At 42.0% G+C, this 6,750-nt stretch overlaps 1 long non-coding RNA gene across 1 annotated transcript; it reads left to right on the top strand.

Annotated features, from left to right (window-relative positions):
• The first annotated feature begins 435 nt into the window (after nt 1-435).
• Nucleotides 436-1,004, top strand: LOC129725947 (uncharacterized). The gene is made up of 3 exons (XR_008728211.1): nt 436-545; nt 637-705; nt 842-1,004. It is a non-coding gene; the product is annotated as an uncharacterized LOC129725947 (long non-coding RNA).
• Nucleotides 1,005-6,750: the final 5,746 nt, after the last annotated feature.

The raw sequence follows: 6,750 nt of genomic DNA, 5'->3' as shown, positions 1-6,750 counted from the left end.
CCCATACAGAGTGAAGTAGTCGTGGTTTTACCGAAAAAGCTTTCCTTGTGTGAGTGACCCCTCCGTCCCAGACGCTCAGCGCCAGACTTGGAGGGATATCACTCACCTATCGGGCGTTATTTCCAGGATCGTACTAAGGGGGTCTGAGTCGCAATGGCTATTTCTACGGTTGGCAAAGTCAACACATTGCAATTTGAACTGAAGGTTACAATACCCCATCGGTGGGGAGGGGGGGGATAACGATAGGACTACTAATCAGGCTAAAAGAAGGTATCTGAACTACTAAAACCTAGTAATGAACAATGCTTACAAACAATAAGATATTCTCATTTTCTCTCAATGCGGCCCTGTCTTATTCTCTCGCTGTATTTTTTTTGACTCTTTTCACTCACGTGAAAAAGCTAAAGAAATTCCTTTTACTAACACCAATGTTGAGAACTGTCAGTTCTCAGTGGCATCAAGCAAAGCACGCGAAAACATTTAGATTCAGTAGTGCAAACACTTCAATTAGAATTACGAATTTTATGATTTGGTCCCTCGATAAGGTAAGAAAATCGTTCCCTAACCACGAATGTTTTATGCTGGTTCAAAAGTAGCCTGCTAACTTGTTTACGACGGTCTTATTTTCATTCATAGGTTGATCGGTTGAAGAAGAACGATTCGCAGAAAAGAGATGTCTCTCATTCTGGAGAATAAAAATTACATGTAAGTAAATATTGTGGTTATAGCAGAATAATAACTCAAACAATTTGATCCCTAGGTTTTTCATGTGTGGACATTAAAACATACCTAAAATTTAAAACCTCTGTTTTGAAGAGAGAAATTTCCTGTTCCATTTTAGACACCGGACTTCAAATCAGCTACCGAAAATACACCCAATACTTTACCGGATTCGTCGGACAACACATATGAACTGGTTCCAACTCGGGTTAGCACCACACACGGGACATACAAGGCATCCAATTTCGCGTTGTAAGAGTCCGCTGCGGAAGACTGCCGGAAATTTCTCCTGAAGACTCTCTGGCCAACTGTGTACACGGGAGCCGATTTCTTAGTTCGTAGATTATAATGCTTTATATTATTATTGTGAGCTTTCTGTAAGTTTCTACTAACAATTAAGTAAATTTGTTCATCAACTTTTCCTTTTCTAACCACCCTTTCCTTTTCCTATATTACTTCCTTGTCCCTATCTATACGATGTTCTTCTGCGTTTCCAATAATTTCGTGTCCGAAAAGAATCCTATAGGGCGAGTACCCTGTCGCGGAATGGGGGGGTATTATTGAGACAAAATTCGATTTCGGACACCCGGGTGTCCCAGATTGTCTGATTTTGTTTCACGTACGACCTAATACACGCATTGATGGTACGGTTTAATCGTTCGGCCGGGTTGGCCTGGCTATGATGCCTCGCGTTGGCCCAGTGTTGAATTCCATATTTTGTCAAGAGTGTTTTAAAATCAGTGGACAGAAAAGTGGTTGCATTATCGGTTATAATGTATTCGGGAACCGAATATCTACGGAACCAAGTTTCTTCGAGAATTTTATTTACGAGTGACGCAGATATTCGTTTTACCGGTACGAGTAGGCACCATTTAGAGAAGAGATCCTGTATAACAAATAAGTGTGCATTTCCATTTTTACTCCGTGGTAGGGACTGTGGTGCTTATTACGGGAGTCACTTCACGGTGAAATCAGAGTGAAGTGAACAAAATCCTATTACCGGACTCACGTAAGTGAGAAAAACGTCGCGAAGTGACATCTGCCGTGGAAACTGGGTTATTATGAGTGTCATATCAATGAAGTGAGAACGGAAAAAGCGACGTTTCGCGTGGAATTATTTAACGACCATTTTGAACGGTGAAATGATTCCACGAAGCTGCCATAAGTCTTAAAGTTGATTGATTAGTGATCTAATGGTAAATATTGGATTTATTTTCAGTAACGAAGCGAATCAGAGTATGATCCGTGCCTTAAAGCGGTCAATTTTTCGGTCAATTTTTCATTTTTTTGCCCGATGAAAAAAATGCAGGAAATTTTAGATACCGAAAAAAACATTTTTTTTTTGATACCGAATGTCTTAGAAATGCAGAACACGTCAAGATCTGGTGTTCTCTAAAAAAACGGGAAAAACGACTTTCTGGGACTTAGAAATTTTTGAGCTGGGAAACAATCTCATTTCACTTGTCCTATTCTCATTTCGATCTGGGTTGGGCCTCAAACCTAAGGCCTAAAATATAGCCAAGATAAGGGACTTAAGTTACACAAAAACGCGTTATTTTTAAATTGATTGATAGGTTTGCGGCACTTAAACGTTCTGCAACCTTTCTTAACTATATCAGATGTTCCTCAAACGTGTTGGATACGACTATTATGTCATCCAGGTATACGAAAACGTTAGGTTCAAGTTCCCCTCCTCCCAAAACTCGATCCATTAGCCGTGAAAGAGTGCCTGGACTGTTCACAAGGCCAAAAGGCATGCGGGTGAACTGGAATAACGGCTTTTTCGGCCTAGCACGGAAAAAGCCGTATATTTCCGGGACCTGGGGTGTAATGGTATTTGCAAAAAGGCATTTGACAAATCTATGATGGTGATGTATCCTGCTGACCCAAGCCTGCTAAGAATACGATCTGCGTGCGGAAGTGGATATGAGTCTCGAACGGTGCGATCATTCAGCTTGCGCGCGTCAAGGCACAGTCGCATCGTCCCATCAGGCTTATCGACAGGTACCAGGCGCAGTGCCTAATCGCTATACGATTTTTCAATGATTCTGACTTTCAACATTCTGTCTAAATCCTCATTTATTTGATCTTGCCGTCTTGGCGAATTCGGGAACGGATTTATCCGTGCTGGTGGTAGTTTCTTGGCTTCATCAGTTAATTCAATTCTGTGGTTTATCCAGTCCGTAGTGTCCAAATTTTCGTCTGCTACTTTAAATATCTGTTTGACTTTTTCTAGTTTAGTTTTCTCCTCATCATTTAATCGTGATCCCTCTCCTTGTTCGCTTTCAGGTAAGTCCGATTCTAAATTTTCAATTTGTTCTAGGGTTTCCACTGTGGCCTTCATTAGAGTAGGTTTATTCCTAAAAGGAGCCGCCTTTTAAGGGGAGGAACGATTAGGGTGTCTATAATTTTGGTCACCTTATTAAAAGTGGCTGGTAGAAAGACGCGGCCGGTAATGTTCAATCTCTCACCATTTGCGGTTTTTAAAACTAGTTCCGTGGGAAAAATTTTTAAATTACATTGTTTTACTAACTCCAATGAGCCGATTCCTAAGATACTCAAATGAGCTCTAGTAGCCCCACTAGCGGACATCCAAAGACGGTTACTTTCACAAATGGTCTCTGGTCGTTATCTGGGTGTAAGATAAATTCATTAATTTCGTACCTGTTGCCTTGACTGTAATCGAAAGGACAAACTTCAGCAAGGCCGAGAGATTCTAAATTTTTTATGACAGTCGGAATTCTTAAGGGACTTTACTAATGATTGACTGGCCAGCCCTCCAGGATAGTCTTGTGGGCGTTTTTTTTTGGCAGTACGGACAGCATTCTCTGTCGACGTCGTGAAACCCGCATGTCTGACAATACTTATGTCGTGGTTTATCACATTCTTTGGCATGGTGACCCGGAAGGCGACAATTGAAACAAACACCGTCCCGGGGGATTTGGTAACGTTCCAAAATAGCATCCAGACCCCGTTGTGACTCCTGTTCTCTTTCTTTGGAATTCCCTTGCTGTGAATCTCGCGCACGTTTGTTTCCCTGATCGGTTCCGCTACGTATGTGAGAGTTGTAAAAGTTTCGTGTTTTGAATTGTTCATTTTCGTTTTGCGGTTTATTATTCGGTTTGGCACCGGTGTAAACCTCATTTACCTGTGCGTGTTTAATTCGCGGTTGATTTTCACTCGCGGGTGTTTGGTATTTAAACCAGTAGGTGGCATCGAGGCGTCTGCCGAGACGCTTAAGATCTACCAAATTATCGATATTGGTCGACACGGCGTATCCTTTGTAGTCCGCGCGCATGTTACGAGATACGATATCAAATTTTTTCTGTTCCGTCATCGATTTTGAAAGCGAATTAAAATATTTTTGGATATCCGTAAAGAAATCTTGGAACTTTTCCCGAGGCCCTTGCTTTCTCGCGACCGCGCGTGACTCACTCGATTGATCATGATCGGGACTCAAGAACTCTCGCTTAAGTTCCTCTTTCAGTTCGCTCCATGATCCAAAATCATCATTCTCGAAACCAGCCATGAACCACGATTTAGCCGACCCGCTAAACAGATAAACTGCCGACCGAAACAATTCTCTATCTGACGTGTTTTCCGACCGTGCGTAGAACTCGACTTCTTTTAAAAATTTCATGAGCGATTGGCCATTATCTGACCCATCGTAATTTAGCTTCCACTCGGATACCGGTCTTCGTTTACTACGGTTAAATCTAACTGGGCTCTCGCGACGGTAAAAATTACTATGTTTTTTATGTCGCGGTTTACAATGGGACTGGTCCGATGACCATCCGAACTCAGATTCTCCCGACTCTTCTGACCTGTCTCTTGGTTTATCATATGATTTTCTTGGAAAGCGTGAAATTCTATCTATTTTTGCTGGGTCATTCCCCACTTTTTTTTATCGGATTACATACGGGTACTGTTTGTTTGGACGCGCTGTCGGCTGAACTAAAATTTAGCATTTTCTGTGGTGCCCACTTTTGCATTTGGGACGGATCACACAACCACGGGTATGCGTTATACGGCATGGGAAAGGGGTACCAATTATTTGGAGTGCTCGGTTTTTCGGTATTCATCTCTCATTATCATCTTCTTGACTCGACGAATTGGAAGGTTGTTTCTCCTGCTCAACTCGGGAATCAATTGCTAAATTCGACATCAATTCGCTAATTTGTCTAGCTAAGTCTGCTTGACTTGACGTTGAAAAAAAAAGAAGAAAATACATTATACGTGCTACGAATCTCGGCTTTCAGACTATCTAAGTCAGCCCAATCTTCCTCTTCCTCTGCTTCTTCCGAAGCTCTTATGACACGCGCAAAGCAATGAACCAAGCGAGTTTTAAGGCTTTCACGCGTCCCCTCGACACTACCTCGTTTTGTTAAATATTCTTTAATTTCTTTAACTTTCCCATCAATCACCTTTATTTCTTCATCAACCGACGTACCTAAACGACCGAAATCAAAATTTGAAGTGTTGTTCTCTCTATCCGATTTAATTCTGTTTCTTATCTTCGCGATATAACTGCACGAGCTTCACTATCAGTAAAATCAACCCCGCGCACTGTGAGTTCTTGCTCCAATTCATCCCTGCTTGGGTGATGAACAAGCAAACTTTTATATTGCATATCAAATTCTAAGTCCATTTTAAAGTTGGTTTCCTTTTTCGTTTGGAGGACGAAACTGTCTCACTAAAACAGCGTACTGTTTGATATTCCCCTCACCGGGTTTTAGAAATCAATATTAAAATTTCGTGGGATATTTATGTTGGGCGCCAATTTGTTAGCCTATGCTTGCTCAGGGGTAAGGGGGAGGGGAAGGCTGGAATCAGATCCGATGTGAGCCTAAAGCTGCTTCGGTATCCACCACGCTAATTGTCTTTCTGCAACCAGAAACCTACGGAGCACGAAACAACGAACGAACTTCGAACGAGGTGGAAAGCTTTGCCAGATATTCGTCTTTTTCCGCGGGCTCAAAAGCTTCAACTTTGAACACTTTTTCTATGAGACTAACTAGCGACGAGGGCTGTTAACTCCATTTGAGTACTTTAGGTCGTATTTTTTTGGGGGGGTCGTAAACTAGTAAAATTAAAATTTAAAAATTAAATAATTTAAAAGTTTGCCATTCTACAGTTAAATTACAATCTTTTGTATTCATAGTTTTGTAGACAAGGTTATGCTTAACCTAGGTTACTTGCCCTTCTTTTTGCCAGTGTAGCGATAGATTTTCTCTCCCGAACTTCTGCAAGTTGGCCTCGTTGTAATTTTCTCTCCGAGTTGCAGCTCCTGGGTTGGATGCGGTGTTATCACTGATCGGGTTCCCGGATTTTTCTTCGCTCGTACGCGCGCCACAGGACAATGACGTATTCAGTTCTCACGCCCCAACTGGTGGTGGGTATTGTTGGCCCACAATAGAATGGCAACCTGGCATACACTTCGATGCACTCCGTGATCCCGCCTGTGAAGTATAGGGTGGTATAGGTTATGGTGGAAAACCAGGGCAAAACATAAAAAGGCCCCCAAGGACCTGTTCGGGGAGAATTAAACATTGTTTCCGAATTTCTTAAACCTATGCTACACCAGCGCTTTATGGTATATAACCCTTTACCTTATTTTTGTTGCACAAATAGTTTTTTTTATCTTTTACGACACAATTTTCTTCCAACAAATTTTTTTTTTCTTGAGCTACCCAAATCGTGTCGTTTTTCTCATCTGTACCTTGGCAACACTTTCCTAGGTCATTGGTGTTTAATGGCCCAAAACCCTTGTGGCAAAACAAACCTAGGTATATCTGATCGCGGACCGATATGAGCGACCCCTCCGTCCCAGACGCAAAAGCACCAGACGTGGAGGGATATCACCCATACAGAGTGAAGTAGTCGTGGTTTTACCGAAAAAGCTTTCCTTGTGTGAGTGACCCCTCCGTCCCAGATAGCGAACCTATACATTAGAGAAATGACAAGACACTCACCGTTAAGGCAACTGTCAACATCAAAACGGATAACGGCAATGCAAATTTATACAGCTCG

The sequence above is a fragment of the Wyeomyia smithii genome, chromosome 1 (assembly GCF_029784165.1).
Source record: "Wyeomyia smithii strain HCP4-BCI-WySm-NY-G18 chromosome 1, ASM2978416v1, whole genome shotgun sequence".
NCBI classification, from domain to species: Eukaryota; Metazoa; Arthropoda; class Insecta; order Diptera; family Culicidae; genus Wyeomyia; species Wyeomyia smithii.
Note: the sequence above shows the minus strand (reverse complement) of the source record. Positions and strands in the feature narration are given on the sequence as shown.